Genomic DNA, 11,973 nt, shown 5'->3' on the forward strand with positions numbered 1-11,973 from the left:
GGGCTACCAATACTTAACCATTCCCTTCCCCCTCCTACAGACTATTTTTCTTCAAAATGCAGTGGAAGTGATAATTTTATTATATTCCTTCATTGTAATAAATTTATTAATATGTACTAAATAGTTTATATTTGCAAAACAAATTTTATTTCTTTTTGCAGTAATACAAAATGTAGTTTACATGTAATAAAATATTGTTAAGCATAAAAGAAAGCCATTAGCATGCAGTGCATTTTTTTTTTATTTTTTTATTATCACACCGGCCGATTCCCACCAAGGCAGGGTCGCCCGAAAAAGAAAAACTTTCACCATCATTCACTCCATCACTGTCTTGCCAGAAGGGTGCTTTACACTACAGTTTTTAAACTGCAACATTAACACCCCTCCTTCAGAGTGCAGGCACTGTACTTCCCATCTCCAGGACTCAAGTCCGGCCTGCCGGTTTCCCTGAATCCCTTCATAAATGTTACTTTGCTCACACTCCAACAGCACGTCAAGTATTAAAAACCATTTGTCTCCATTCACTCCTATCAAACACGCTCACGCATGCCTGCTGGAAGTCCAAGCCCCTCGCACACAAAACCTCCTTTACCCCCTCCCTCCAACCCTTCCTAGGCCGACCCCTACCCCGCCTTCCTTCCACTACAGACTGATACACTCTTGAAGTCATTCTGTTTTGCTCCATTCTCTCTACATGTCCGAACCACCTCAACAACCCTTCCTCAGCCCTCTGGACAACAGTTTTGGTAATCCCGCACCTCCTCCTAACTTCCAAACTACGAATTCTCTGCATTATATTCACACCACACATTGCCCTCAGACATGACATCTCCACTGCCTCCAGCCTTCTCCTCGCTGCAACATTCATCACCCACGCTTCACACCCATATAAGAGCGTTGGTAAAACTATACTCTCATACATTCCCCTCTTTGCCTCCAAGGACAAAGTTCTTTGTCTCCACAGACTCCTAAGTGCACCACTCACTCTTTTTCCCTCATCAATTCTATGATTCACCTCATCTTTCATAGACCCATCCGCTGACACGTCCACTCCCAAATATCTGAATACGTTCACCTCCTCCATACTCTCTCCCTCCAATCTGATATTCAATCTTTCATCACCTAATCTTTTTGTTATCCTCATAACCTTACTCTTTCCTGTATTCACCTTTAATTTTCTTCTTTTGCACACCCTACCAAATTCATCCACCAATCTCTGCAACTTCTCTTCAGAATCTCCCAAGAGCACAGTGTCATCAGCAAAGAGCAGCTGTGACAACTCCCACTTTGTGTGTGATTCTTTATCTTTTAACTCCACGCCTCTTGCCAAGACCCTCGCATTTACTTCTCTTACAACCCCATCTATAAATATATTAAACAACCACGGTGACATCACACATCCTTGTCTAAGGCCTACTTTTACTGGGAAATAATCTCCCTCTTTCCTACATACTCTAACTTGAGCCTCACTATCCTCGTAAAAACTCTTCACTGCTTTCAGTAACCTACCTCCTACACCATACACTTGCAACATCTGCCACATTGCCCCCCTATCCACCCTGTCATACGCCTTTTCCAAATCCATAAATGCCACAAAGACCTCTTTAGCCTTATCTAAATACTGTTCACTTATATGTTTCACTGTAAACACCTGGTCCACACACCCCCTACCTTTCCTAAAGCCTCCTTGTTCATCTGCTATCCTATTCTCCGTCTTACTCTTAATTCTTTCAATTATAACTCTACCATACACTTTACCAGGTACACTCAACAGACTTATCCCCCTATAATTTTTGCACTCTCTTTTATCCCCTTTGCCTTTATACAAAGGAACTATGCATGCTCTCTGCCAATCCCTAGGTACCTTACCCTCTTCCATACATTTATTAAATAATTGCACCAACCCCTCCAAAACTATATCCCCACCTGCTTTTAACATTTCTATCTTTATCCCATCAATCCCGGCTGCCTTACCCCCTTTCATTTTACCTACTGCCTCACGAACTTCCCCCACACTCACAACTGGCTCTTCCTCACTCCTACAAGATGTTATTCCTCCTTGCCCTATACACGAAATCACAGCTTCCCTATCTTCATCAACATTTAACAATTCCTCAAAATATTCCTTCCATCTCCCCAATACCTCTAACTCTCCATTTAATAACTCTCCTCTCCTATTTTTAACTGACAAATCCATTTGTTCTCTAGGCTTTCTTAACTTGTTAATCTCACTCCAAAACTTTTTCTTATTTTCAACAAAATTTGTTGATAACATCTCACCCACTCTCTCATTTGCTCTCTTTTTACATTGCTTCACCACTCTCTTAACTTCTCTCTTTTTCTCCATATACTCTTCCCTCCTTGCATCACTTCTACTTTGTAAAAACTTCTCATATGCTAACTTTTTCTCCCTTACTACTCTCTTTACATCATCATTCCACCAATCGCTCCTCTTCCCTCCTGCACCCACTTTCCTGTAACCACAAACTTCTGCTGAACACTCTAACACTACATTTTTAAACCTACCCCATACCTCTTCGACCCCATTGCCTATGCTCTCATTAGCCCATCTATCCTCCAATAGCTGTTTATATCTTACCCTAACTGCCTCCTCTTTTAGTTTATAAACCTTCACCTCTCTCTTCCCTGATGCTTCTATTCTCCTTGTATCCCATCTACCTTTTACTCTCAGTGTAGCTACAACTAGAAAGTGATCTGATATATCTGTGGCCCCTCTATAAACATGTACATCCTGAAGTCTACTCAACAGTCTTTTATCTACCAATACATAATCCAACAAACTACTGTCATTTCGCCCTACATCATATCGTGTATACTTATTTATCCTCTTTTTCTTAAAATATGTATTACCTATAACTAAACCCCTTTCTATACAAAGTTCAATCAAAGGGCTCCCATTATCATTTACACCTGGCACCCCAAACTTACCTACCACACCCTCTCTAAAAGTTTCTCCTACTTTAGCATTCAAGTCCCCTACCACAATTACTCTCTCACTTGGTTCAAAGGCTCCTATACATTCACTTAACATCTCCCAAAATCTCTCTCTCTCCTCTGCATTCCTCTCTTCTCCAGGTGCATACACGCTTATTATGACCCACTTCTCGCATCCAACCTTTACTTTAATCCACATAATTCTTGAATTTACACATTCATATTCTCTTTTCTCCTTCCATAACTGATCATTTAACATTACTGCTACCCCTTCCTTTGCTCTAACTCTCTCAGATACTCCAGATTTAATCCCATTTATTTCCCCCCACTGAAACTCTCCTACCCCCTTCAGCTTTGTTTCGCTTAGGGCCAGGACATCCAACTTCTTTTCATTCATAACATCAGCAATCATCTGTTTCTTGTCATCCGCACTACATCCACGCACATTTAAGCAACCCAGTTTTATAAAGTTTTTCTTCTTCTCTTTTTTAGTAATTGTATACAGGAGAAGGGGTTACTAGCCCATTGCTCCCGGCATTTTAGTCGCCTCATACGACACGCATGGCTTACGGAGGAAAGATTCTTTTCCACTTCCCCATGGACAATAGAAGAAATAAAAAAGAACAAGAGCTATTTAGAAAAAGGAGAAAAACCTAGATGTATGTATATATATATATGCATGTGCGTGTCTGTGAAGTGTGACCAAAGTGTAAGTAGGAGTAGCAAGATATCCCTGTTATCTTAGCGTGTTTATGAGACAGAAAAAGAAACCAGCAATCCTGGTAGTTAATTTCACAGCAGTGAGATGGACACATTGACCTTGGGTTGTCACAACCTTGTAATAACAGCATGTGCAAAAATCTGAAGCTTTTCTCATGATTTTTAATTATTTTTCAGGTTTTCTTGGATAGCTTGCATTTATAGTGGACCCCCGGATTAAGATGTCAACGGAATAAGTAACATTTTTGTGTCAAAATATTGGCTCAGTGAATGTCACTGAACTTGGTATAAGTCATTCATGTCAGGGCCTAAGCTGCCCAGTGTGCCATTGTTTACCAGCCAGTGAGGACAATCCCACACGTTCATACGATACATTTTGTATTCCATTCTTTTTAGTGCTTGTAACTGCTAAATAAGCCACCATGGGCCCAAAGAAAGCTTCTAGTGCCAGCCAGCCCTTTGGTAAAGGGCTGAGAGAGAGGGGAGAATGTGCCTTTTTCAGTGATTCTGCAATATGTATGATACTAAATCTGTATAGTCCTTGTGGCTTAGCGCTTCTTTTTGATTATAATAATAATAATGATACTAAAGCAGAAGGAATTGATAAAGGCTATAGTGCCAGCCAGCGGTAAGGTGCAGAATTAACTGTAGCAAGTAAGTTAAGTTATTAATCAATAGAAAAAAGACAGCATGAACCTAACTCCTTTAATGTCTCTACTGCCTCTGCTGGCCTTCACCACCATTATGTACAGCTTATGCTCTCAGTGGCCCTTATACACCCAGCAACACTTGTGACATACTTAATGACATATTTTATTCATTCTAGAGTGTATGTCATGTTTCTATGCTATTAATATTGTTTATTATGTTATATTAGATGAATTCTGCTAGATAAATAAGCCGTAGATATTAGTGTCATATTGAAGGACTATCTTGTCCTGTCTCCCAACACAATTCCTAACATACACCAGAAACAGACCTCTCTGGAACCCTTTTGTGAGCGACAGGGGTCCAGTGACTCTCAAGCTGCTCTAGTGGCATTAAAAACAAAGGAGGGAAGTAACTCAGGATAAGGACTTGGTACCGGAAATCTTTATGGAAGGGGATTCTCCTTCCAAACAATTGTAAACTCCTCCATCCTCTCCCCTCCTCCTGTCTTCCATACATCACCTTGTCTTCAATAAAGGTAATTGTGATGTTATTATTGTTTTATTCTTCATGTATCATTGTTTTCTGTGTAGGTAAATGTATATTTCATGTATACAGTGGTCCCTTGCTTTTTGTAGTTCTCGGCAATCGTAAATTTCGCCAGTCATAGGGGTATTTTCGTATAAACATGGACTCGCTTTTCATAGGTTGACTCGCGAATAGTAGTTTGTCCGGGATGCGTACGCACGGTGTGAGGTGGGGAGGCCTCCCTACCCAGCCAGTCTGGCATTGTTTACCAGTGAGTGAAGGTCCCCTCAAGTGCTCCTACGAAATATTCCACTCATTTTAGTGCTTGCAAGTACTAAATAAGTTACCATGGCTCCAAAGAAAGCTCCTAGTGCCAAGCCTGTGGTAAAGAAGGTGAGAAATATGTACAGTGACAAAGTCTTGGGCCATTTTAGGGAAGTGTTAAAGAGATGCCAGAAACAGAGCTCTCTCCACAGTTATTTTGCGAGACAGGACTCCAGTGACTCTCAAGGTGGTCCTAGTGGCATTAAGAAACAGAGAAGAGAAGCAACCCCAGAAAAGCAACTGGTACCTGAGGTGTTGATGGAAGGGGATTCCCCTTCCAAACTGTAAACAATCCAATCTCTCTCCTCCTCCAGTCTCCCATACACTAAGAAGAATCTCCAATAAAGGTAAGTGTTATGCTGTTAATGTTTCATTCATCATTTCCCATGAAATATACATGTAGTACATAAGTACTACATGTATATTTCATGTAAAAATTTTTTTTGTTTTAATACTTCTGGGTGTCAGGAACGGATTAATTGTATTTACATTACATGTATTTCTTATGGGGAAAATTGATTCGCAAATCGTAAATTTCGTTTATAGTAGCTCCCCCAGGAACGGATTAATTACGAAAAATGAGGGACCACTGTATTTCATTTTTTAATACTTTTGGGTGTCTGAAACGGATTAATTGGATTTCCATTATTTCTTATGGGGAAAATTAATTCAGAATAAGTCAGATTCGGGATAAGTCACTCTGTCTGGAGCGGATTGATTTCGTAATCTGGGGGTCCACTGTATATTATGGTAGGTATTACTCAGAACACATTTTAATAAAAAAAAAAAATCTTGTCTTAGATGGTAAAATATGGTATTTTTTAATGATAGTAATGACAGGTAATTCCTCTTCAAGGAGGGGGGGCTCCTTGGGGTGGTGAAGAGGCTTTTGGTCTCTTTCCTCAGACCAAAACTAATTACCCCAAATCCTCCCTTTTCCATATCCCATTTGTAGCCTCTGGGGTCCTCCCCTCTGGCATTGTGGTTTCTAGTAGGGGGAAGTGTGCCAGGGTTCATCCTGCACTGTGGGGTTCCTCAGGAGTGGCGTAGTTTGCCGTGGAATCTGGAGGTGCCCTGCTCACTTCCCGGATTTCCAGGAGGTGGGGTGGGGTGTCCTGCCAGTGACAGGTGTGTCTCCCAGAGGCTACATGTCGGTTCTGGGAGGTGGCATCTGAAGGGGGTATGCTCTGGGGCAGGTATCCAACTGCCCTCTCTTTTGTCCACCAAGGTGGCTTGGTGGATGTGAGGATGCTATCCTGGAACGCTGGTCTACTAGTGTGAAGGGTAGGGTACAACATGGGTTCCATGCTGTATCTGCACTGCTGGCAGTGTCCAGGTCCTATTCAATGAGAGAAAGAACTTATGACCCTTTCATGCCTTCTAGTAACTGTCCCTCTTTTTTTTTTTCCTTATAATAAAAAAGAAGTACCACCATCATGGAGTCTTTGTTCCGTGACCCTCCCTCCTCCCAGGCCCCTTTTTGTTACTGCACCCTGTTTTGACCCGGCTTCATTATTGGACCATTCTCCAAACTTTTCCCATACCTCTGTACCTCCTGCTGGCGACACTTTGTCACCTGCTCCAAGTGCCAAGGCTCTGCCCATTCCTTCTAGTGCCTCTGCCCCCTGCACATCTTTAACTATGTGTCCAGCTTCCCCAAATACAGTGCGACAGCTTTCAAATCACCCACATTTGCTGATGACGGTCCTTTGATTTCTGCTCATTCCACCCAGAAATGACCTACACAACACCCACTTCTTTTATGCACCATATTTACAAGTACACAGTGGATCAAATTCTTTTCCTTGCAACAGACATATCCAACTGATTATCTTTCTGACAACTGTATCAATAAAGCTCTTTTACAACACTGCCAAAATATATCCTTTCACACTCTTCGGAGCTGTGTGTGCATCATTACTGTTCAGAAAACAGGCCAAGCTCATGATCTTTCCCATCTTACTTCCATTGATAAAGTTTCTATCACAGTTCACAAGCACGCTACTCTCAATTCTTGCAGTCTCACCGCGTACCATTGTACAGTGTGATTTTCTGTCTTGCAGTGACAGTATTTCAGAGCAATTAGCCCTTCAGGATCATCCGACTCTCAAAATGGACACATATGTCCTGCCCGCTCGTGGGCAGAGGCGCTTTTCCAGTAACATCGCCCGCTTAACCTTTGACTATCGCGAACTCTCGTCCTCCGTTTATATTGCGGGACATTGCCTAGAGGTCCATAAAGTGGTCCCTATGCCCCAACAGTGTTGAAATTATTGGCGCTTTGGACATTCAGCTAAATACTGCAGGCCTGTGGCAGAGTGCCTGGTCTGCGATGCGGCAGATCATCCCAATACATCTTTCCCCACACTCGTCCTAATTGCAATGAAACTCGCCCTTCTTTTATCTTAATGAATGTGAAATCCGTTGTTTTAAGGAGAGTGAAGACTTTACTTATGCTATGGTTGTCTCTCGGCACCACCTTCAGGGGAATCTTCCCCATGTTCCTTATTCTCGAGTAGCTAGGAGGCCTCCAACTTTGACAGTTCCCCTGCCTACCAGCTTCTCCAGTGCCGTGTCTTCCGGGGTCACCCCGCATCTCTAATTCTTTTGTGGTTTTACCCTCTGAAACCCCCACCTCCTTACCTACCTCTTCCTACCTCTACTTCTTCATCTTCTCGCCCACTAGTTTCTCAGTCTGCGAGGCCTTGCACGCCTGCATCTTCACGCCTATCACCTGCGAAGTTGAGCCTGTCTCCTAAGCCCAAGTCTCTTCACATTCCTCCAGTGCTTACAATTCCCCAACAGTTTTCCTTTTCGGCCTTGGTGCTTAGTTCTTGCCCCCTTTCTAACTCACACATGAAGGTTCACCCTCCTCGTGTGGTCCCCTCTTCTCCTGATTTCCCTCAGACTTCTTCCCCAGTCCCCAACCTATCCTGTTCTACCACAGGACTCTTCTGTCCCCGCCGGTGCGTCTCTCCAAGTTCGTACTCCTCTCCCCTCTCAGACCTCTTTGGTTCCCTCCACAGTCACCCTGATCTTTACTTGCTCTACCTACCATCTCAGAAGTCATGGTATTGGCATTTTCCTTGTCTGCTGAGACACTTGATGCTGTCTCCAGCTATACTGCAGAGATGAAACCCTCAGTGGACACTGGTGCACCTCCTTATTTTTCACAACCCTTGCAGCAGTCTTTTCCTTCACAGCATTCTGATTCCTCCTTGCTTACACGTTTTCTGTTGCCTCATGTTGACTTCACTGACCCTATTAGCCTGTAGATTTTATTGCTTCCTATCTTTATGAATAGTGACTTATTTTTCTGATCCCTTTCCTGATGAAACTTTCAATGAGAGTATGCCTCTTGTGCGTGTTGGTATACTGTTTCAACAGGTCTTTGTTCATTCGCTGCTGCATTATACTGTAGCCTTTATTTATTTGCACAGGTGGTATACAGTTTGCTCTCTATATCTCCCCTCTTCCCATGCATTCATTATCTCTTCTCTGCCACCGCCCATCTTGTTGTTAGGTGATTTTAACATTCATCATCTTTGGGGAGGGTCCTACTGTGACTCTCTTGGTGATCAGTTGGACATTCTTCTAACTTCTCATCCTCTTCATGTTTTAAATGTGGGTGATCCCACCCATTTTGACCCTCACACTCAATCTCTCTCTTGTATTGATCTTTCTATCTGCTCCTCACCAATTGCACTTGATTAAGCTTTGTCTGTTCTCCTGTATTTGCATGACAGCAAACACTTTCCTATTACAGTGGATCCTCGAGATTCGTAAGACTCGCGCTCCGTAAATTTCGACTTTTGAGAACTTTTTTCATAAAAATATAGCCTAGCAGTTCGTAATTTGCTTGCCATTAGTCGCTCGTCTAGACTGTGTACAAGTGGCCTCCCAGTGTCTGCGCCACACAAAGGCACCCCACACACCACTACCAGTCAGTGTGGCATTGTTTATTGGCGAGTGAACATCACTCCATGTGTCCATACGATACATTTCATAATATTCCATTTTTTTTTTGTGCTTCCAAACTTCTAAATAAGCCACTATGGGCCCAAAGAAAGCCTATAGTGCCAGCCCTTTGATAAAGAATGTGAGAAACACGATAGAATTCAAGAAAGAAATTGCAAAATATGAAAGTGGCGTGCATGTGGCCCATCTTGCCAGGATGTATGGGAAGCCCCATACAACCATCGCTTCCATTGTGGCGAAGAAAAAGGAAATCAAGGTAGCTGTTGTTGCAAAAGGGGTAGATATGCTCACAAAAAAAGAGATTGCAAATACTCAAAGATGTTGAGAATTTGTTGTTGGTGTGGATCAACCAAAAACAGTTAACAGTAGATAGTGTTATGCAGTCAACAGTTTGTGAAAAGGCAAGGCAGTTGCATGCAGATCTTGAAGAAAATGCCTGGAACGAGTGTTGATGTTGGTGAATTTAAGGCCAGCAAAGGCTGGTTTGAGAGATTTAAGAAGTGTAGTGGCATATACAGTGTGGTAAGGCATAGTGAAGCTGCAAGTTCTGACAAGTGTGCAGCTGAAAATTTTGTGCAGGAATTCAAGGACTATGTTGAGGCCAAAGGATTCATCCCCTAACAAGTGTTCAACTGTGACGAAACAGGCCTCTTTTGGAAGAAAATGCCAAAAAGGACCAACATCACACATTAGGAAACGGCACTGCCAGAACACAAGCCTATGAAAGACAGGCTAACTCTAATGTTCTGTGGTAATGCTAGTGGGGATTTCAAAGTGAAGCCTTTACTGGTGTATCACCCTGAAAATCCCAGAGTGTTCAAGAAACACAAGTGTCGCCAAGAGTAAACTGTGTGTGATGTGCAAGACTAACAGAAAGGCATGAGTCATGAGGGAAATTTTCCTTGATTGGTTCAAAGAAGTGTTTGGCCCGAGTGTGAAGAAATACCACTCAAGTGCCTCCTGGTAATGGACAGTGCTCCTGCTCATCCTCCAGACTTGGATGACCAAATGGTGGATGAGTTTAGTTCTTGCCCCCTAATACCACTCCTCTCATCCAGCCCATGGACAAGCAGATCATTTCAAACTTCAAAAAACTCTACACCAAAGCAGTGTTTCAAAGGTGCTTTGATGTGACCTCAGACACTCATTGACCCTAAGAGAGTACTGGAAAGATCACTTCAGCATCCTCCATTGAATAGGCCTTATAGACAAGGCTTGGCAGGGAGTGACTTCCAGGACTTTGAACTCTGCTTGGAGAAAATTGTGGCCAGATTGTGTCCTCGAAAAAGATTTTGAAGGGTTTGAGGCTAACCCTATGCCAGTTGTGGAATCTATTGTGGCATTGGGGAATTCCATGAAGTTGGATGTGAGTGGCCAGGATGTGAAGAGTTGGAGGGCCACAATGAAGAGCTAACCACTGAAGAGCTGCAAGACCTTCATCTGCAACAGCAACAGACCACACCTCAGGAAATTGCTTCAGAGGAGGAGGAAGAGAGATGGAAGAAGGTGCCTTCTTCAAAGCTTAAGGCTATTTGTGCAAAGTGGAGTGAGGTGTAAACGTTTATGGAGGAACATCACCCTGACAAAGCTGTTGCAAGCCATGTCGGCAACATGTACACTGACAATGTCTTGTCCCATTTGAGGCAAATTTTAAAGAGACGCCAGAAACAGAGCTATCTGGAACAATTTTTTGAGCGACAGGAGTTCAGTGACTCTCATCTGGTCCTAGTGGCATTAAAAAACAAAAAAGGGAAATAACCCTGGACAACGACTTGGTACCTAAAGTTTTTATGGAAGGGGATTCCCCTTTACAAACAACAGTGTAACTTCTTCATCCTCTCTCCTCCTCCTGTCTTCCATACATCAACAAGAGTCTTCAATAATGGTAAGTGTGATGTTATTTTTGTTTTATACTTGATATCTCATTGTTTTCTTTATGTAAATCTATAATGTAAAAAAAATATTTTTTGTTAATACTTTTGGGTGTCTGGAATAGATTAACCCTTTGATTGTTTTGGTCGTATATATACTGTATATGTCTGAGCCAGTATTTTGGACATATTTTTTAAAACTCATAAATTTTAGCGGCTTCAAATCAAGCAGGAGAAAGCTGGTAGGCCCACATGTGAGAAAATGGGTCTGTGTGCACTACACAAAAAAAATCCTGCAGCACACAGTGCATAATGAGAAAAAAACTGACCGTTTTTTTTTTTTGGATTAAAAAGGCGACTTCGAGGTGTATTTTCGTATAGTATTTATCATTGTATTCTCGTTTTCTTGGTCTCATGTGATAAAATGGAAAACACATTACAGAAATAGAGATGATTTTGATTAGTGTCACGATAAAAACGACCTTCAAATTGAGCTCAAATTAGCGGAAATGTTTGATTTTTACCAATGTTCAGGAGTAAGCAAATCACACCACATGTCAACTGGGGAGTCTAATATTCTTTAACTAGTGCACTGATATTATTTATACCATTTTTACAATAATGCAGTAGTCTGCATAACAGTAAATTTTGTATGAATAAAAAATCAAGAGAAAGCAATAGTAATATAAGAGGGGCCTAGAGACATGACTAATGAACAGAGGATGTTATTTTAGTGCCAAGAATGTCTACATTGCTTATTCTGGACCCTATTTTGAAATTGGCATCTTTTTTAATTTGTGTGAAATTGGCCAAATTGCCAATTTCTGACCACTTTATTGGGTAGTTCAAATCGGTAAATGGGCGGTTTCTTGTGCTCAATTGATAGAAAAAATGGAGTTCTAAAGAAATAGCTATTAGTTTGGTTGGCGAAATCGCTGATGCGTATATG

The sequence above is a fragment of the Cherax quadricarinatus genome, chromosome 87 (genome assembly GCF_038502225.1).
Source record: "Cherax quadricarinatus isolate ZL_2023a chromosome 87, ASM3850222v1, whole genome shotgun sequence".
NCBI classification, from domain to species: domain Eukaryota; kingdom Metazoa; phylum Arthropoda; class Malacostraca; order Decapoda; family Parastacidae; genus Cherax; species Cherax quadricarinatus.